Source organism: Lutjanus erythropterus, chromosome 19 (genome assembly GCF_056507025.1).
Source record: "Lutjanus erythropterus isolate fLutEry1 chromosome 19, fLutEry1.hap2, whole genome shotgun sequence".
Classification (NCBI taxonomy): domain Eukaryota; kingdom Metazoa; phylum Chordata; class Actinopteri; order Lutjaniformes; family Lutjanidae; genus Lutjanus; species Lutjanus erythropterus.
Window position 1 is genome coordinate 30,181,835 of NC_139335.1, and position 22,416 is coordinate 30,204,250.

A 22,416-nucleotide genomic window follows, 5' to 3' on the forward strand; every position below is an offset into this window, starting at 1 on the left:
TCTGTGTATGCGGTGCACTGTACTTGTGTGTGTTTTTTGAGATGATTTGTGTGTATGCATGTCTGTGTGTGTGTGTGTGTGTGTGTGTGTGTGTGTGTGCAAGTGTGTGTGTGTGCCATGCTTGACTGAAGAGAAGAAAGGGCTAAGCTCCGAGACAGAAACGATAAGAGCAAAGCTGATAAAAAAAGAAGAGAAAGAGAAAAAAGACATGGGAGGGAGGAAACGAGGGATGAAGAAGAAATGCATGTGTGTGAGTGTGTGTGTGTGTGTGTGTGTGTGTGTGTGTGTGTAAGGTAAAGCCTGCTGCCTAACAGCTCATTATCATGCAGACTGTCGACTGGTGTATAGCTCTGCTGCCCTCAGTGTTTCTCTCTCACACACACTTCAACATTCACAGACACACACAAATGCATGCTGAGGTTCATACACACACACACACACACATGAGTTGAGGCTAGCGGAGGGGTGAGTGAACATGGTGAGGAGAGGATTGTGGCTGAAAATCCGCCTAATTTTAATCACTCCCTCTCTCACCTGCTCGCACACACACGCGCAGACACACACACACACACCTGCAGCTCAGACTTGCTGAGGTTCACCATGGCAACGAGCAGAGGTACCACTCTCTGCTGTTCGGGGATCATTTTCTCGGTGGAAAGATTACAGGAACATTTTGGGAACCTTTTCGGTCTGTCAGCGGAATCGCAGATTTGATTCCCTGTGAATCCTCTGCCGAAGACTCTTTGAGCAAGGCGATCTAGTAGCCACGCCGCTTGTAGCGTCAGCGCGGATCGCTCCTTTAATGTCTCATACATATCAGGGAAGGTGCTAACATGACCATTAGCCGTGTGCATGTGGGTGGATCAATGTTGCCTGTTCTGATGATCCTGGAGAGTTTTCAAGGTGAGACAGCAGAGGCAGGACTGGGTGTGGGAGGAGATTAAAGACTGAGTGAAAAGTTTCAGCAGGTAAAGGCCGGGGTGAGCAGATCAATACTTACAACTGGGGTGGAATTACTGTAATTAAGTAGGTTTGTTGGGCACTTGGCTACCTGGCTAATATCCAATGAAAACCAGCGCCTGGGCACGTCCCACAAGCGGTTCTCCACTCTGCTCCACTTCAAAATATGTGCTGAGCCTATTTTTGATAGATGGCGCATCAATTAGATAGAGCAGATGAAGCAGACAGAAAGTCAGACAGAAAAAAACTGAGAGAATTTGGTCAGTTTTCAAAATAAAAGACCTCATGCAGACTTGCATGAAGACAGACAAAAGAAACTGTTAAACTACATAGTGTACTTATCCTTGGAAGAAGCACAAAGAGCAAGAAAAGAGGACCAAATCAAGTAAATGTGAGCAAGAAACTATAATCAGGCGGGCAAAACGCACCGCTGCTGAAACGTTTCTGAAACGCTGCTGGTGGGGGCTGCAGACATGTGGAGGACGGATCAGAACAGTGGCAGAGTCATGCCGCGCTGAGTGGAATCAACCAGTTACAGACAAAAAAAAAAAAAACATAGGTTAGTCCCAGAATAAAAACACAAACATGTGCTTGTCAAACTGAGATGCCGAACCATGCCATCAAAAAAACATACTACTGCTGCGTTTTACATCAAAACTCTCAAGGATTTTTCTCCAAAGTACACCGCTGGCGCATGAAAACGCCGGTCCACTTTGTATTCCGAGAATGTGTTCTGTGGATGTGTTGCTTGATTGGCACGTTCCATACAGGCTCTGCCCAGCTGTAGGTATCGAGGCCCCTGCAGCTAACAGTACGGCTGCAGCTCGTAGAGGAGGGATGGTGGGAGTCCAGCAGAGCAGTGGACCAACAGACCATGATGTAATTATAATGAATACTGGGTACAACTGGGAAGATGTATCTCACTGAAGTTTGTGCTGGAATTTAAATGGTTGAGAGAGAAGAGAGAGAGAGAGAAAAATGTGCGTGTGTGCGTGAAAATGTTTGATGTGTGTGTTTCTCGGTGTGTGTATGTGATTTGCATACCTCTGATGTCACCCTGTTTCAACTGGCCTCAATACTCTGCTGAGCCCTAAGGTGCAATAACTCATGCACACACACGCACCCACAGCCACTCATATATACACACACATTTAAAGTGGCAGAGACATGTGCACATATTGGCATAGGACTGCGCCTGCACACACACACACAGACACACTCCGCAGCCTAGACACTCACCCCTGATGCGCCCTGTCAGCTCATTAGAGAACATGAATGTGACTCATTCTCGCCCAATCAGAGCGCTTCTGAGCCCCGGAGACGAGCTTCCCTGCTTTAACCTCATATTCACTACCACTGTACGTACAGCAGGCTTAATGAAACATCATCCACTTGATATCAGTATAACGCTGAAATATTTCCATTCCATTTTGGTCTTCCCCATCATGCTATTAACCATGTTGTCTTATCAGAAGCGTAGAACAGGTTTAAATTCCTGGATTGCCGTCATTAACAAGGAGCCAGGAGGAAGCAGTTGACCAGTCGGAGTGATACGATCTGATAATAATTCTCGGACAGAAGAATGATGATAAACCAGGAGCTGTTTTGAGGAAAAAAACGATAGAAGGATTTCACTTGTCAAAAGGTTCACTATATCCAGCCCCTTCTCTCTCCCGAAGCGTTAAACATGGCAGCTTGGTCAGTGCCCTTACGCTTCAGACTATGACGCTGTAGGTACCCCGCCACAGGAGTTGTTGGTCTACCACTGCCTCGATCTGCAGCAACGTTAGTTCATCCTCCAACAAACATGTTAAAACATCACAGTCACTCAGAAGTCAGACAATAACACAAACTAATTAACAACCACAAACACAAAGTCCTACAACTCCTGTGTCCTGTGAGGTAAAAAGACTGTTTCTGTCCATGACGTCTGGTGGATGTAAAGAGAGCAGAGACTCCAGCTTCAGTACTGAGTTACTGATTCAATGTGTTTTTTCAAGCAGAAGTGAAAAACTTCAGGCTCTGAAATATACTCAAAATATAAAAGTAAAAAGTCAGACTCTGTGTGAAGCTGACTAAACCTCACCTTTTCTCCACGGTCGAGTCTCCGTCTCTTGTCTGATTCATTTTGTTATGTCTTTTACATCATTTTCTGTCTTGTTATGAAGCGCCCACCTAATGTCATGTTGTAACGCAGTGGTTCCCAACCTTTTTTCCTTGGATTTTGGATAAAGTGCTTGAAACTGCAATAATAAATTGCTGCCTGACTGAATTAGTTAGTACCCTGAGATTAACTCACTACTTGTCCAGGGTGTACCCTGCCTCTCGCCCAATGTCAGGGATAAGCGGTTACAGACAATGGATGGATAGATGAATGAATTAGTCAGTTAACTTTTCAGATAAAGAAATAAAATAATTCAGATATTTGCTGATTGTACAGGAAGTTAATGGTTCATCATTAATTGATTAATTGACAATAAGAATACAATCAATGAAACATATTAATTGATAATGAATCAATAGTCTAAAAATGGCATTAAATGCACATTTGACATTGTTTGGTCAGCAGAGCTGTTCAGTGGATAAGATTAAATTAAACTTAAAATACGAAAAAAAAAAACAAAAAATGAAATTTAAAAAGAAACTACAACTACTGGTTAAGGAAAACACAAAATCTGCAACCCTTAAAGAAAGTCAAGTCTACTTACAGACAGGTGACACATTCTGAAACATGAAATTTTGTTTTCCTTCAGTTAGTCACCTATCTGTTATGTCACAAAACGTAATTTTGGTTGATAAAAGCACAAGCTTGAAAATGCTTGAAAAGTGTTTAACTTTGACTTTGGAAAAGGTGTAGGAACCCTGAAATTGTGATTTTGGTTGACGTGCAAATCTGATTTTGAGGACCTCAGAACGGGTAAAGTCTTGGGGACCCCATGCGATTTCTGGCGCACCCCTAAGGGGGGCTAGGACCCCAGATTGGGAACCAATGTTCTAATGTACCATGATGAGGCAGTATAAAGAGTGAGAAAGTCAGTAGGAGATGAGGTGTATGGCTGGGTCAAAGAAACACAGGAATTTCAGCATGAAGTGGCCCATATCCCGTGTGAAACCTAAAGTCATCACTGACTTCTTTTTAAGATGTTGCACAAGTTACGCAACTAAGTATGGAAATTATGTTACGTTACATACGCTACCTTACATTACCAATGTTACCTTATGTTATGTGAACTTTGGTAAGTAGCTTTTTTCCTAAACACACACATGTGGATTTGTTGCCTAAATATTTTTTCTGCCTTTACCATATGCCTTTACTTGAAAGTTTACCCAGAGGTTACATATTTATCATTGCTAACTTGACCACGGAGCCCTGCATGTGCATACAGTTTAATAATGACAGGATTAAAATAAAAATAAACCATGTTCTATGGGTATTCTCAAAAACTTAAAGGCACTGGGATCTCTATGGTAACAGTGGTAACTACCACTGTGGAAAATATCCATTAACTTCTTTTTACTAAGGTGTGAATTTTTACCTATAGGGGAAGACACAATATGAAAGATGAGTTCACAGGACTGAGCAATGGAGTTACACAATCCGACCAACAAGTCGATGTTTCAATGTGGTTGGTTTATTTGTGCACGAAGGACAAAGCACAAGGTTGAAGACAAGCTTTCTTGACGGACAAAGCACAGTGAGATTCTTATATAGTGCCCTGGTCCATACGGTTGTGTACCTATGTCAACTCAACCTTTTGACTGTCGCATGTGTGGAGGCCCCTGACTGTAAGCATCCACAACAGCATCCAATGTAAGCATCAACGGGAATCTGGGGTATATGTTGTGTTCTGAATACATGTGTGTTATCAACCAGATGTCTACAAACATACAAAGGAACCACTGACAATATACTCAAAACGCAGAACCATACATGCAAAAAGTAATTTATCACCTTACACATTATGTCATCAAAAATTGTTAGTTGATCTGGGTGCAATAAGCAGAGTAAATGCATTTCTCAACAAAAAGTCTTAATCAGAAGCACTTTTCTGTGCTCAAACAGGCAATCTGGCAATCATGCAGTGACTGGGCAGGTGTGTGGAGGTGTGAAAGCACTACTTCTATCTCTTTTTTGCTTTTGCAGTCAGGTGCAAGACCATTACTGTTAGTACAATTCAATGCACTGAGACTACAAAGATGTACAAGACAGAAACGGAGAAATCAGGGAGGCAGCAGGATGCTGCCAGAAGAAGACCATAGCATCTGCCTGGTATACCGCAACTACCTCCAGAATCTGCTGCCTGTCAGGTGTTAAACCACTTGGGCACTTGTTCAGAATGCCAACACAAATCTGTTACATCCAGATTGTATCCAGATTAATTTTAGAAAGTCTGGACAGTCACACACACACACACACACACACACACACACACACACACAAAAAAATAAAAATAATAATAATAATAAAATAAATAAATAAATAAATAAATAAAAATACATTTTTGCAAATCAGATTCAAGCCACATCAGGAGGAGGTTTGACATGACCAATCAGATTTCTTCAGATGTGTCTCAGTCTGGATACTCTGGATGCTCAAATTGGATTTGAAAGTGTCTTAGGCATCACTCGAATTGTGACACACAACAACATCAAATCCAGAGTGACTGAAGTCCAAGAGAGCAGCTGAGCAGAATCCATGCTGCATGGAGGACAACACAGACAAAAACAGTCTGTGAACAGACACAAATACATGGTTGCTGAACCTCAACAGCCACAACAGTACAGCATGAGTGTTTGGAGGCCATCACCTGTTACCGGCACCCTCAGCAACCCATACAGATAAGTTGATGTCTGGACAAACAAATCCTATCTGATCACTTGCAAGTAATAGTTTGGACAGTCTGTCTTAGGGTGCTTCCACACCTACCTCGGTCCGGTTCATTTGGGCTGGTGTGAAAGCTGTCAGTCGAACCCTGGTGAGGACCAAACAACCAAACCGAGACCACTTGGAAAGGTGAAACTCAGTTGAGTTCATTTGTGGTGTGAAAGCAAATGAACCAACCACAGGATTTTATAATAGCAGATATGCAATTTTAGCAGGATTTCAAAAATGCTAATAAATCCATCTGCATTGTGAAATCTGTTCGGGAAGCGATCACATAATTAATCTGTGTAAGCCATGTATTTGGCAAGTCCAGTCCTGCAGTTTGAGCGAAGCCAAAGTTCTCCTCTTCTCTGTTCATTACACTGGCTCCCTGCTGCAGCTCACATCCAGATGTAGACTGCAGTGAACTGCTTCTTCTTTTCTCTCCATGCCACGATCAAACTCTCAACTCCAGTGCGACCGCTTCCCTCCCCTGCCTCTGGATGATTGGTTGCCCCATCACTCTGGGAACCCCTTGGCCACTCACCTCGGTCAAGACTCTTTTCTTTTCTGACCCACAGGAGTGGAATGAACTTCCCGCTGAATTCAAGACAGCAGAGTCACTGCATCTTTAGCTGCAGGGCAGATTTCAGACTACACCCTAGCACTCTAGGGGAGCACTTACCTACATCTCATTCTGTCGTCTGTTTGGGAGGACGTCTATCTCTTCTTCTAGTTGAATTTCAATGCCCTAACTTGCTTTGGACAAAAGCATTTATCAAACAGATGTAAAGTACATATTTTTCTTATTGTTTGTTCCTGCAATAATGTCCAGGACTCCTTGGAAAGCAGGGCAGATAGATAGATATTACAAGAAATAGCTTTTTATCACAGCAGTTCCAGAAAAACAATGCCTCTATTTCAGTAAATATAACTGTCATTTATTGCCCACGCATGCACAAATGACTGCATTTAAACAGCACTTTTATCCAAAGCACTTTACAATTTGCCTCTCATTCACCCATTCACGCTAACAGTAAAGCTGCAGTTCCACGCGGCTGGTCTGGGTGCCCAAGGACACTTGTGAGCAGGACGAGCTGGGAATCAAACCTTGTAATGAGTGGATGACCTTTCATCGGTGCTTTCATCTACTCTGCGTTGCAGAATGCACAACACACGCACAGACTTTTAACAGCCAGACAAGCCGTGCCCATATGTGATTAAAGTGTTTTCCTATGAGACACAAACTACTGCAGAAACACACACGTTCTCTGCAACAAACAGACATTTAACCCGCCGATAAGCACTGCCTATATTTCATTCAGAATAACAGTTTCACTTGAGACAAAACTTTACTTCACACACACACACACACACACACACACACACACACACACTGTCTGTTATCAGGTCTGAGGCAGCCTGTGAATCAGTGTGTGTCCTCGCATGCTTGGCAGGGCTGCCCACAGTATCTGGCTCTGTGGTATTCTGTTGTCTTGCCAAGCTAGAAATTGGCATAAAACTCTCAAATTCATTCTAATGTTTCACTTTGTGATAACGGTTTAATTTTTCACTCCTTCAGCTGGTGCTCACTTATCAGCAACGCCAACTCACACATTATCAGCTGCTAATGTATCTCACACAGACCTCTGCCTCGCTAAGCTCGCAGAGGCCTAAAGAATACCTTGTCCAAATTATGAGATCGTGTAAATCATGAGGCAGCTGCTCCTCGTGTCTGGCTGCTAACACTTTCTCCCTATAGAATATGTTATTTGTTTGCGGTTGAGTAAGGGTCTTTGCGTGGTCCTTGTGTCAGTTGTTCCACTCTTGCACAGTCACACACAAAACTCAAATGCAATTACACAAGTGCAGCTGCTGCACAAACATGACTCGAGCCTCCTGAAATCTGAAACACTGCAGTCCACAGTCGCACTGACTGAACGCAAGGATTAGGTTTTGAATAGAGTTGGGTGATACATTAAAAATTTCTAACTGGCCACCATCAGCACATAAACCAGCGACTGGCAATGTATTTGTCTCTGCTCCCACCCCTCCCGTCCTCTTGAGTTTCAGTTACAAGATGTATGCAAACGGATTTACCTTACACTGTGTAAGTTCACTATATCCAATACCTTCAGATGTTAAAATTCCCATGCTGTTCTTGTTAAATTCTCCAATTCTCCAACTGAATGCATGATCAAAGGAAGCATCACAAACTGGCACCATGGGATGTGCACAGCCCAGGACCGGAAAACTCTACAACGGGTCAATAAATTGGTCCAGAACACCATTGTTGGTACCCATCTCCCAAGCCTCAGTGATATCAGAGAGGCAAACTGCCTGTCTCAAAGACAGCAGTCACCCCAAACACAGCCTGTTCACCCTGCTGCTGTCTGGCAAGAGATACAGAAGTATCCCTTGCCATACCACCAGACTGAAGAGCGGCGTCTTCCCTCAGACTGAGAGGCTGCTTCATTCATCTTCAGCACTCCGCCATGAAAAATAGTTTATAGTTGATTTTTTTTTGTAGCTTTTTACTAGGATCTATCTAGTGACTCACATAATTACATGTTATGAATGTTGTGTGGCATGCTGTTGTAGTTATTTTAGAAAACTAGATTAAATATTATCCATAAAAAGATTTGTGTGAGAGAGAGAATGACACTCACACACTGCATTTCACACAGTCATACCTTGCTCTCTCTGTGTGTGTGTGTGTGTGTGTGTGTGTGTGTGTGTGTGTGTGTAATCCTTTCCTTTATTCCTGGTTTATTCCTTCTCATCTAGCTCTGTGTATGCATCTCTCTCTGCCTCTCTTTCTTTGTATCACACATACACACACTCACACACACGCATCCGTGTTTTACTATCTTTGTGGAGACCTGTCATTGAAATCATTCATTCCCTCTCCCCCTGCCCTTGCCTTACCCAACACAACTAAGTGCAAAATCCTACCTTAAACCTAAACCAAATTCTACACTCTTAGACAGGTTCTTCCTGCAGATCGAAGGTTCTACCATGAACCATTTGCTTCTGAAGAACACTATTCTGAAGAAGTGGTTTGTCAAGGGTTCTTTGTACCATAACATTAAAGGGTTCTCGGTAAAACCCCCTCCGTGGGTTCTAGATGAAACCTTTGAAATATAAAGAGATGTTTGGTAGAGGCTCCTGGGTGGGTTATACATAAAACACTTGTATTATAAAAGGGTTCTTATTTGAACCCCCTTGGTGGGTTCTTCTAGGAGTGGCTCTACTTTAGAACCTCACGTTGGGGGTGCTGAGTGAAACCTTTCATTGTTTATTCTAGGTGTAACACTTTATCATGGGTTCTAGGTAGAACCCTCACAAAGGTTTCCTTTAAGAAAAGCCCCTCATCTTAACCCTACCCATTAAATTAATGTCTTACCCTAACACTAAAGCCTGACCCCGACCCCTTAACCTAACCCTTACCTAAACCTAACTCTAAGGGCGGAGATATACTTGCTGTTTGATCATGCGTTTCCGTTCGCGTATGCATCGCTTTAATTTCTGAGGACGCGACAACCATCGCTCCAAATGGATGCAGGATACGCGAGGCAGCCATGAAGCGTAGGGATGCGTAGGGGTGCGTATGTGAACACGTAGTTTAAAGCAAGTATATCTCCGCCCTAACCCTCATGCTAAAACCGACTTATAACCCTCAAACAGCCCTTTAAACTTGTGGGGTCCGGTATTTTGGTCCCTACAAACCTGTCGGTCCCCACAAGCATGAGCTACCGATGTAGTTTTTTTTTTTTTTTTGTTTTGTTAAACAAACACACACACACACACACACACACACACACACACACACACACACACACACACACACACACACACTCACACACACAGACACATTGAGATGAGATATATTCGCATGTAGAGTGAAAATAAATAAATGGAAGAAAAAGAGACATTCGGATCTAAAGCAAGGTCAGAGTGAGGAAGAGAGAAATGATGAGAGTTTGAGACAAAAGAAACAAACAGTCACACACACACAAACACACACATACACAAACACACTCACATATCCCCAGAGAGAGTAGATTTAGGAGTGGCGTCTCTACAACCACTGCATTGATTTTCATGTCAGCCAGTAAAATATCCTGCAGCCGTCTCCTCATTCTGCCTGTCCTCTGTGAGAATTAAGCCGCTCTGTCACAGCTGCTGGTGTCATGCCCAGTTTACACATCTGACATCGAACACCTTTCAGATAGAAAACAAAACAGATTGTTTTTGATTTGAAAATATTTGCTCATGATGGTTCAGTTCAGTCAGTGTAACAGAGGTCCCACCCTGTCCCTCTGGGTTTCTCCCTCCACAGTGCTGCTTTCAGCCCACATTGCTTCACTGCTGGAGCCTCGAAGCACAATTTGATTTGCCTCACACCAGAATGAACTTAAAGTTTCCCCAGTGGAGTGATTGTGAACAAATACTGTTCTGTTCATATTCAATATTTCTTACTAAAATGCACTGTGTGTTTCCTAAGAGGACAAAAACACATGGTCCAGACACTAGCACCTTATGAAAGATTTGCCAAAGCTCACTTTATGTTGTGAAACCTGGATGGTGCATTTCAGCTTATCTTGTTCAACCCTTCTTTCAGTTAAGGGCATAATTTCCACTGGGGATGGCTGGACATGTCCTCCTCACTTTTCAAAATCATATTTTTGTCCCCTTCACTTTTGATTTTTCAGTTATTACTCTGCACCTGGAGCAATAAGCATGAAGAGAACTCTGCAAAAAGGGATCAGCAGTTTTTATTCCCCTACGTTTTGCCTCATGTTACCCTTGTAAAAAAAAAAAAAAAGGTGCTCTAGAACCATGAAGGGTTCTTTGGCTTGTCCATATTAAGGATGTGCGCAATTAGTCGACTACACGATTAAATGTCGCCAGCCTCACTAGTTGGCACCAGAAATACTAGTCAGTTAAATATTCATCAATATTTTATTCATGCACAGTGCCAGTTAACTGTTGTCTCTGTGATGTTATGCAGCTGCCTGCCACTAGTCAGGGCTGCGGCCCCATCAGACAGCAGCCCCTCTCGCCATACACCATAAGCACGTGTGCCCCAATGGCCCAGGCAACCCTGGATGTTTATATCAGTATTAATATTCCAAGGGTTTTATCTAGACCCCATCAAAAGGGTCTTACCAAGATACACATTATTCATCAGTAATATTAAACCAAAAACATCAGATATTCATTAACTTTCAACACTGTCAGTAATTTTTGCTGTGATGCAGACATACTTTTACCTTGGTTAATTTTAGAATGCAGAACTTTTACTTGTAGTGGAGTATTTTCAAGGTGGGGTATTAGTACTTTTGCTTAAGTAATGGACTTAAAATTACATACCAACTAGGGCTGCACGATATTGGAAAAAACTTTTTACCACGTTTTTTTTTAACCCTGTGATATATATTGCAATATGAAAAAATAAAGGAATTTTCACCAGATGACTTGAATAGCACTTTATGTTATGCTACACTGCTGTCATCTTGTGGACAATTAACCTGCACTGATCTTGCGACTCACTCCATATACAGGGGCGTGGTCTGCTTTGGCAAACTGATTAAGAACGATTGTGATTGGTAGATCGCTGCGCGCAGTGTGTGTCAGGTACCCTTGAAATTAGATGAGAACACGTTTAGTTCATTTGCCTCCTACATCACAGGACCTGCAATGTGACTATTGCGCACACGTACATTGCGACGACGATGCTCAAACGATATATTGTGCAGCTCTAATACCAACTGTACCTGTGTGTGAGCTTTGCCCTTTAAGGAAGGTGGACTTGTGGGTAACCTGTGTAACGGAGATTAGAGGGGCTTGTTGTGAAAGTGAGCTAGCTAGTTAGCTGCTACGAGTCAGGCTAAAGACAAAAACTCAGAGAGCGTGGGTAGAGTAGCAATCGTGTTTCCTCTTGTAAGTTTTCTTTTCAGCACAAGGAAAAAAATCACAACATACTCAAAGCTGCTAACCAGCTAAGTTAGCTTTTCATGGTCCAGCTCTGCTGTGTAGAGTAAAGTCTACAGGGTGTCGTGTCACTGACTGAGATGAAGGCTAGATGATAGCTAGAACTGATGACATAAAGGCAAAATTAGCCAGCAGAGGATACTCAAATTGTAGACAAAATATCATCAAAGGCCAAGTTTGGTGTGATAAGAGAATAAGCAGTGACTTTGCAGTGACTTTGCTGCTTGTAAAAAGTTTCAAAAAGTATTAGCGTTTCGATAGCTGCAAGTGAGGCTCACTATGGAGGAGCACAGGCACTGCATCAGTTGAGATCACATGTGAATGACTGTATGTGTGTGTGTGTAATCACAGGGACAGGTCATGTCGTGGGGCTTATATTCACGGTTCAGTGTGGATAAAGATTCAACGTGCATAATGGGTCCGTTCTCACTTTTGCAGGTGAAGGCAGGGGCGGGTTTGCAAAACTGGACCTGTGCAGGACTCTGGTGAAGAGTTGGGCGATATGTTAAATTTTCGACCATCTTCAGGCCATCAATTGGAAATTAGTGATATCTTCGTCCCCCCTCCCATCCTCTCAGGTCTCAGGTGAGAGATGCATGCAAGCGGCGAATTCACTACATTACACACACTGCGTACATTCACTATATCCAGTAAACAAAATAAACGTACAAGTTTCTCTCTTTACTGAACCAAGACAAGCTTCAATGGCTCGCTAAATCCTCAGAAAATTCCCGGTCATTCAAACTCGACAGAAAATCATGTAAAACTCACTAAAACCGTCTTTGTTCATGTGCCCACTCTCCCAACAATCATCAACTCTGGTTTGGTCAAATTAAATCCTTAAATCAACACGTGAAAAAAGTGTAAAGAGTCTAATTCAACAGGCTGTTTATCTCTCACTCCTCACCCTGCTCAGCACACTCGTGGTCCAGCTAAGTGGGTGTGTACTGTGCTGCTGGATGAGAGTACGGCGCAGAGCTGCAGCTGTCAGTCTGCAAACCATTACCATAGCAATATAAAATGACAAATATCACCCCCAAAAATCAGCCCAAAAAAGCAACCGACAATGGATATAGCCAATCATCAACAGACGATATATCAGTCCAGCCCTAGAGTACAGGAAGAAGTTGTTGTAATTCCACATAAACTTGCCACTTTATTCCTTTTCTGCAGCAGCAAACACTGCACAAAACTATTATACTGTGATCAGAGCTGTGATCATCTGGTTATCTGCTATACATTAAAACCTTTATACATACTATATATACTTCCAAGATTGTATTTAATATTCTGACTTAAAAAAATGCAGACAAATATGAGCACACAACCTGAGAGCATGTCTGTATATAAGCAATATTTAAGTTCTGATGAGTGTTTTTTAACAAGGAACTGAATTAACCAGCTCTACAAACACATTCATCTGAACCAATAATCTAGTACCACTTAAATACCTTAATGCAAATGTGAGTGTAACGCCTATGGGGATCAGCTCCAGTATGTCTTAACACTAATAATGCAGAGGTGGCTAATGAGCTAGCCCTCGTAATCTTTATTTAAGTGCTCCCTCATTCAGCTGGAAATTGGAAGGTAATGTGTAACGTCGGCCCCATTTATCAGCTGCATGAACTGTTCAAGCAGTGCTGGAATAAAGTTTAGAGAAGCAGGTTTCAGACAGAAAGGTTGCTGCTTGAATCATTATAATTAAGAGTTAAGGTGGTTGAGTTCTTCTTTTACAGCAGGAAGGCATGAGATCCATTTTGTTCCTCTGTGAAATTTACTGCTGGCTTTTTTCCTGTTAAGAAACTCTCTATCAACTGAGGTTATTATGCTATTATAAGCACTATGGTAATGCCGTCAAACTGTTAAATGCCCATATGTCAGCTAATGATGAGTCTGATGAGTTGATGGTGTTTAAACCACTAATTACTGTATAGTTTTAGTTTAAAATACTCAAGAATTGTTATGGCAGTTTTTCTTAATAGCCCAATCAATCTGTGTCACTTACCAGCCAACATTAAATACTCATACCTAAACTAGAGAATAGGTTGATGAGCACAGCCCAGGAGAGAGAAGGTTCTGCAGCAGGTCATTAAAATCACCCAGAACGTCACTGGTGCCTGTCTACCGAGCATCAGTGACATCTACCTGCAGAGCCTAAAGGATACTAAAACACAGTACCCACCCCAGCTCCAGCCTGTTCACCCTGCTGCCGTCAGGCAAGAGATACAGAAGTATCTGCGGTCATACCACCAGACAGAAGAGCAGCTTCAGCGTTCCATCATATTAATTAGTTTGTTCTATATTTGTACTTATCTTTACAATCAATTCCAAATCGTCAATCAAATAGGGAACTACAACATAATCTCATTTGACAACCCTTTTGTAAATAATTAATGAATTACCTTGTGTCCTTGATTCCCAAAACCATTGGAGAGAACCAACGGCAGGCAGCAATGGACCTGAAGTATGTAAGTAAGTCATGTGATCTTAAACACATGGTTAACCCCTTCAGGGTTAAATTACACTTGAAACTTTAAGTCAGCCCTTACCAAACTTAAGAAAACCACAGCCCAGTCTGAAGTCTGAAAATCTTCAGCGGACCACCCAAACCTTAAACACATAAGACTAGTTGTAGCAATGACAATGACCAATGAAAGATATAAAATATGTTCCAGTATTGACGTAACAGGTCATGAAATACGGTCCAACACCAGTTAAACTAGGTCCGATAAATAAAGAATAACATGTCATTTCAGTTCCACGGCTCTGTTTTATTAGGCCTGACTCCTTTTTGTTAATTAATCATAAATATTTTATGGTAATTTCAAACTTAAAAAAAGCTTTTTTTAATTTATTTATACCATGACGTCTCAAGCCCCACCTGCAGGGCTTTCACGGCCCACACTTTGGGAATTGCTGCTTTAAATAATTCAACTGACTATTGGTTTCAAACCTGACATAAACCCTGGTCTTGTGGGTGTTAGTCCTGTGTTTTGACCCTGTGCGTCCACTCTGCCCCCTTCCTCTGCAGACTCTCGCACTTAATACTGCTCCGTCATAATCACTACAGGCCTGACAATAAATGTAAATAAGAATCAAAGTTAGCTGCCTGCTCAGGAAACAGACGGGCTGGACATATTTGTGGTAAGTTAAAATCAGCTAATATTAACAGCCTGGCAGATGGATCAGTCAGGCTCTAATTAGCAAAAGTATTACCGATAATGACAGCTTTAACTACTCTAGTAGTCGTATCAGTAGCAGCACTAACAATAACAGCAGCTAAGTCCTGGCCCTACAGCCCTGACCATCTGGCAAAAGAGTTGAGTCTGGCTTTGCCACACCACAATGCCACATCATCTGACAGTGCACTCTGTTCTCTGGCAAATTAAATGCATGCAAGCACACATTCCTTTGCTTTGCTTTGTGCCATGAACTGCGTAAGCATAATCCTTCAATTTACTTCACAATGACTTCAAAGAGTCCCAGCGATAAATTTCCAGAGCTGGTAAATCCTGTCTCTGTCTGTTATAAACAGCTGTGCAGTGTTTTGGAATCTAATGCACCTTCAATATATCACTTAATTATAGGGCTGAACAACTAATCGAAACTTTATCAAAATCACAATATGGTCTACTGCAATTTTCAAATTGCAGGATGTGGAATATTTGTTAAAGGTGTCAAAACACCATTTTAAATCCAATACTGTGGTTCTGCACAGGAACACATCTAAACTTCAGAAAACATTATCACAAACATATTTTTCAATGAAAATGAAATGACATCAAAATAATCCTTTCCTCTAATGTTGCAAATCATGTTGCAAATGCAATATCAGTCAAAATACAGTAAATGCAATTAGATATTTCTTCAACATCGTTAAGCCCTACTTAATTACTTAATTCCTGGTTTGTTTTTCTTCTTCTGACCAGCACCTGTAGCACACACTCACACACACACCCTTCTTCAGCTGACATTTTACATATTGAAGAGATAACTTTGGAAAAATCATGAACTGTCATCAGCGTATTAATAGTAAGTAGTAGTTACAGCGAGAGACAAATCATTTTTACACATTTTTTACACATGTTGTCTGTTAATTCAATGTTACAGACTAAATTAATCTAATGATACCTTGTAATTCTATATTAGCCGTCTCCGTTCACTGTGTTGGCTCACTGATACACTTAAGAGGGGAGAAGACTGAAGGATAATGATGTCTGACTGATTAAACTTAATTTATTAAGATATCACAAACACTCAGGTTGAGTCAAGGTCACTGAATAATTCTTAGGCATGTCAATAAAACATGTTTGTTTGACTCGAGATGAAGTCATAGAAACTTGTCAAAAACTATAATTCAAAAACAGGTTGTTTTCTACGGGATCCCTGGTCTCCTAGCGGCCTGGTGTTTTGGCGAAGTACCCGAACGTGCCGGTCTGGTGGTATGTTGTCACAGTGTAATTGTCACAGTAGCAGAAGCAGGATTGTTGGCTGCAGCAGCAGCTATCAGAGCAGCACAGTAGCTGAAGTGGCGGTATGAGAGGCAGCATTATTAGTAGAATTACAAGTGTCAGTATGTGTTAGTTCAGTGATGGAAGTATTCATCCACTGCCGTATTCAGCTGGAACCATTTAGTATCCAGCAGTATGTGAAGTGAGGTTAAAAAATATCACAGTGGTCACAAGGCCGAGCTTTGATAAATATGCATGAGAACGCATCCTGAAAATTGTTGTTTTCTTAATACTTTGCCTAAACAAAAAAAAAAAAAAACACAGCCTGTAATTTATGCAACCACATCAGAACTTGTTTTGTAACCTCTGATGTTTCTGAAAGGTTTGCTGCAAACAGCCCCATAGCTGCAGCATCACCAGTGCGGAAAATGTACTGTTCTTCACCTGTCAAATCATCCTGGGTGTGTGTGTGTGTGTGTGTTGGTGTGTTTGTGTGTGTGGAACCTCTCCCTGTCCCCCGACAGCCGCTCCCCACGGCGGTTGCTGCAAACAGGAAATAATAAATAAATAAGAAGGTGTTCTTAGACAGCTTGTCTGGATGAATAATAGTTATGTTAGACAACTTAATAGGAGGATGTTGTTGGTCGAGTATTCTGTGTTGCTGCAAACAGACCTTCAGTGAACTTCCCGTATGAAGAGAGCTACAGCTAACGCACGAATACATCAAGGAAGCCGGAGATATTGTACACTGTATGTACAACACGATCCAGCAGACAGTGGAAGTCTGTTCATTCTACGTCGAGCTCAGCGCCTGAGGAAGGTCCAGCGGGCGCAGCTGCTGAACTCATCACGGTCAACAGATGTCAGAGGTACTTTTGATTTGTGTGATTAGTGATTCTGTTGCAGTGACAGCAGCTCTGCCTGTGAAGTGAAACTAAAGAAGAGAACCTGATTCCAGCATTAACCAACGTGCCATCGTATTAGAAAATGTTACGAGAGAAGTTGCATCCATTGGCAAGAGTTCACAGTGTTCCCACAGAAAACTATTAGGGTTGGGTACCATTCACATTTGAACCTATTTGGTTTCAATACTAGTACCTGAGAACCCAACCGCATCTTTTTTCAGTACTTGCCTCGCTTTGTCTTATCAAAAATGTCATTTCTTTGAGTCTAAACTTCTAAATTTCAACACTGTTATTTATTCCATTCCTCTCCCCTCTAAAAACAATTTCAACCTGCAGCCTGTCAGTCTGTCACCAGGGAAACGTGGTTGGTTGTGTCATGGAGGAAACACGCAATATCCTTCCTGCTGTCGCTTTTATCAGTGCTTTGCATGCATATTGTAATAAATCCCCGTTGATAATGTAATGCATGAAAAAGTATTCTCATACTAAGGTTTTGGACTAATAAATGCTAATAAACCTCACACTGGTTTCAGACGCAGCCAGTGGCTGAGCGTTGGCTTATGCTACAAAAAAGAAATAAAACAGCCAGTCATCTCCAACAACAACTTATCCAACAAGCTGATTAATCACCTAAAAATGTTGATAAAGCTGTCGATGCCTCACTTAAAGTTTGGCTGTACATGGAGGGTTAAGTTACACTAGTCAGATGCTAACGTTAGCTGCTGCTGCTGCAGGGGATGTAGCTTTCAGGCCATGAAAACAGTGTACCCTTTAGCTTTTATGTATTCTGTAGTTTATGTACTGTTGGAGTTTATTGCTTTAATATAAAGTGTTACAGGGCTGTGACAGTATGGATTTTTTCTTTCCATGGTGACAAAGCAACATATCACCGCAGGTTGACGGTTTAACGCGACTTCTTTAGTAATGGTGTTTTATTAGTCTTTATTGAAGCATGCTGTCATTAGCATAGCATTGTTCCTTTAAGGAAATGGGCAGTATGTTAGTGTGTGCTGTGTGCACCTGCTGTGTGCAGCAGGTGAGTGAAGGTGCTGCTCAGAGCAGAGCAGGAACTTAAACTTAACACAAACTTGTCAGTCTGGCAGTAAATGTACAGTTCAGGTTACAGTGTGTCAGGTAATAAATGCTGCAGCTTCTCAACGCCAAGAAAAGTCTCATCTGTTGTCTCCCAATGGCTGAAACAGTGACAGGGTATGCCATGAAGTAAGCTAAGCAGGAAAGGCTAACATTAAGCTAACGCTAAGGCTAGCACTGCACCTTTACAACTTCAGTTCTTGTGCAATCGTATCACTTTCAGAATCCTTGCAATCAGCCTTGAAATGCTGTGTCTTCTTGTCTGTCTTCTAAATGCAACACCCAGCGTCCTCTGTAGTTATTTTTCCAATCCCAAGATGCCTTGGGTTGAGTTGAGTTCCTGACTTGTGTGTGGCAGCACTGATCCATAGATGTATTAACAGATTAATGCACTGATCTCAACATGAGACTGAAAATAATCAATTTTGCGGTGATGATGGTAATGAGCTTAACCCCGCAGTAGGCATCACATGTCCACACTAATGCAGTTATCATCACAGCCCTGATGTCATTATCTAATAAAGTAGAACTTCTAATACATACATACATAAAATAAACACTGACATGAAATCCTACATCAGGACATTAAAGCCCGTCTTTACATGTACATCCACCAGCATACCTGACATGGTGTTATTTAAATTAAATACAGCGATATGTAAGGAGACGCCTCATTTTATGAACTCAATGCCCTCACAAATAGAAGGAAATAATGGAGAATATATTAGAGTCTCTGCAGTATTATGCTGTCAGTGGTCTATAAGATGAATTGGATGTGTGCTGTGGCACCGTTAAATTCACATCAGCAATGAATCTTTATCACTTCAGCATTTTCAAACAGAGCCTGAAGGCTGGAGTTCCCTCCGAGGGAAAACAGGCTTCACCTGATGAAATGCTTAGAAAGGTGATAAATCTACTCTCTCTCTCTCTCTCTCTCTCTCACACACACATACACACACACACACGACAGAGCACGACCGAAACCTGCGGGAGAACCCGTAGCGAGCGGACGAACAGGTGACGACTGCTGAGACCGGTTCTGAATTATTGAAGAGTAATAAAAATAGATGAAAGGGTTTACATATTAATGAGGTCTGATACAGGTGAGCTGGTCAGGCTCCCCATTGGTCAGTTGACAGTTCACACACACACACACAGGTACACACATATGTTTAAACGCACACACAGACACACACACAGAGTTAAATTTTGAGAGCAGAGAGTGCAGCCACCCAATCACATGCACTGATGCTCACACTGACACACACACACACACACTTGGCTCGCTCTCTGGCTGCTACACCCGCCTGTCACAGCCAAAGAATGTGGAGTCAACAGCAGAAACAAGGAGACAGTGTGAGCGTGTGTGTCTGTGTGTTCGTGTGTGTGTGACAGACAGAGTTAAATACTACTGGTGACAATTACATCTGTCCTAAAGGGCTCTTTCTCTCCCTCTCTCTCTCTCTCTCTCTCACTCCAGATGCATTTCACAGCTTCACCCCTCAACATCTGTTGGGAATGAGATGCTTCTGCTGCCCAGGAACACACACGCACACACACACACGCAAAGAGTGTAAGAGAAGGGAGCATTTTTTGCAGGAAAATGTTGATATTTTACATGGTAGATTTGTTTTTAAGGCAGTAAAGCTCACTGAACTGAACTGTGAGAGGCAAAGTGTGTGTGTGTGTGTGTGTGTGTGTGTGTGTGTGTGTGTGTGTGTGTGTGGTTGGAATGAAACCATTGGGAAACAGTGCGGTTTGTGGGTTAAAGTCCCTCCGGCGTGGCTCTCCATGTCGCCTCGTGTCTCTGCATGACATTCATTCTCCCTCTCTTTATCTTTCTCTCTCTCTCGCTCTCCTTCGCTCACACACACACAAACAAACACACACACATATATACATACATATACATCAAAGTCCTGCAAGATCTCATTATCCACATTTATCCCATGAATCCAGACAGCATTAGAGCACCTATGGCAACAAACAGCATCCTGAAACATACACTCTGTTCCCTTCAGGGAGGCAGTTAAAGGTGAAACCCGCATTATTTAGCCCACTCATCCCAGATGTGCGCGTTTCTGAGGGATCTGAAGGTGTAAATGTAAAAAAGCTGGAGCCCTCACCCTGCGTGCGCAGACAGATCATGAGACTGATTGAAGTTTGAGGAGCACAGAGGAGGGAGGCTGACTTCACTCACTGTGTCTAATGATGCTGCTGATGCTGATGATGACCACCGGCTGGAGGTCACTCCTCAGCACACCTCTTTTATATGGTTACCATAGGTTTAAAAAAAAAAGGCAGACCTGTCAGCTCATCTGGGGTTTGGTTACCTTGTGAACTGGACAGCAGCAGCAGCAGTCTCCCTGTCGCAGCACTGATGCCTTCAACTTTTCCTTCTCTCCGCGCCTTTAAATCCACAGTGCGTGCAGCTCAGGTGCAGGTGGTCTCTGTGTTATCGCCCTCTCTGTGCCGTTAAACGCGGTGTGCAGCAGCAGCAGCAGCAGCAGCACGCAGGCAGCCAGCCGGGCGGAGTGGGGAGGGAACGGACCGGCAGGCAGCAGCAGCAGCAGCGGCGGCTCTCGGCTGCTACAGCGTCACAGACAAGAGAGGAGGAGAGAGTGAAGAGGTCTCACTCTGATGGAGAGACGGGGGCGTCACTTTCACGCTTCATACTCATACGTGCTCAGAGCTGCGGTGAATTGCATTGTGGTAAAACAGCACCTGGTCAGCTGATAATTTCCAAAGGGAAAAATTACTTTCATTGTTTTTTTTTTTAAAGATTTTAAAGGTATAGTTCGCACCAAAAATGAAAATTCAGTCATTATCAAATCCCTCCAGGATTTCGCAGGCCTTTTTTTGGATTGTTGCAGCCTAAAATTCCCAGCAGCTTTTCTAGACAAATTGGGATGCACGTTGCGATGCTTTTAGGCATTTTTGTCACGAAAATTGCAGGACCAAGAGTCATTGCAAAAAGAAAGTTGCTATTATTTTGTAATTTCTTAACAGAACAAAACCGCACTTCTGAGTGTTCTGACTAACCTTACCAAAATCATTAAGAATTACAAAAATTATAAAAGTCTGCTTTATTTGTAAATGAAGAAGTTCACCTCAGGGGTATTTCACAAAGGAGAAAAAATCTTTTTGGAGGTCAGACAGCACAAAATTATAAAAAATAAAAGTACATAGAGCATTGATAAATGTCTTTTATAATGATAAATGTGTTGTTTTAGGTTCCCATGACCAAATGAAAATGCATACAGAAATGCAAAAAACTGAATTAGAAAAACAAAACAAAAAAAACAACAACAAAAACAACACTGAATTAGTTCCTTGACATGTACAATGTTTGTGCAGGGGACAACTACAGTGATTTGTCAAATTTGCTTGAAACGAGCAGAGTTTGGTCAAAATTTCAAGAATTCACAGGGATTGATTGAATTTGCATTAATTGTTGTTATTGCAACATCACAGCTTCCTGGAGCAACTGATTATCTGCTCACCCTCATGCCGACTGAAGGTCAGGTTTAGTTTTTCTGTCCACAAAACACTGTTGCAGAAAGGAGCCACGTTCAGATGTGTGTGCACACTGTCTGAACTGTGTGTGTGTGTGGAGTCAAAGTGTGTGCACACAAGTTGGGGCTTTAGGAGACTTGGATTACACCAGAGCCACAGCATGGAGGCATTTTATGTTTTTTTCCAGTTGTTTTTTCTGTTTGAAAACTGGTCATCATTCACTTCCATTGTTTGGGAGATTCTGCAACACAGTTTCCCTGTGAAACTCCAGCGGTGTTTTGTGGACTGAAAAACTAAACACAACCTTCAATCAGCATGAAGGGGAGTAAATAATGTTGGAGCCACAGTAATATTTTTTGTTGCAGGTGTGTGGATAAGGGCAAGCAAACAGTTTTTCGACCGTGTGTGGCGGCATGGAAGTTTTTGGGACAATGTGTTGGAAATGAAACTGTTAAATGGATACTTGCCTGTGATGGAAAGCTGTTTGAGAAGAATAATCGACGTACAATGATTTACCTGTGTGAAGGTGAACACGTGTGAGAATAAATGGGTCACCGCGCCCAAAGATACTGGCCTATTGGACATTGGTTTATTGTTGTTGCCAAGAACATGTGTCCGAACAAGTTCTCCC

The 22,416-nt window shown here is 42.1% G+C and overlaps 1 protein-coding gene across 1 annotated transcript in view; it reads right to left on the reverse strand.

The window, feature by feature from the left end:
* Positions 1-20,791, reverse strand: part of LOC146310086 (junction plakoglobin a-like) — a 146,402-nt gene extending 125,611 nt beyond the window's left edge. Inside the window, exon 1 of the mRNA XM_084743686.1 lies at positions 20,603-20,791. The gene's annotated coding sequence lies outside the window, so the exon portion shown is untranslated. The remainder of the gene's footprint in view (positions 1-20,602) is intronic.
* Between the last annotated feature and the right edge of the window lie 1,625 nt (positions 20,792-22,416).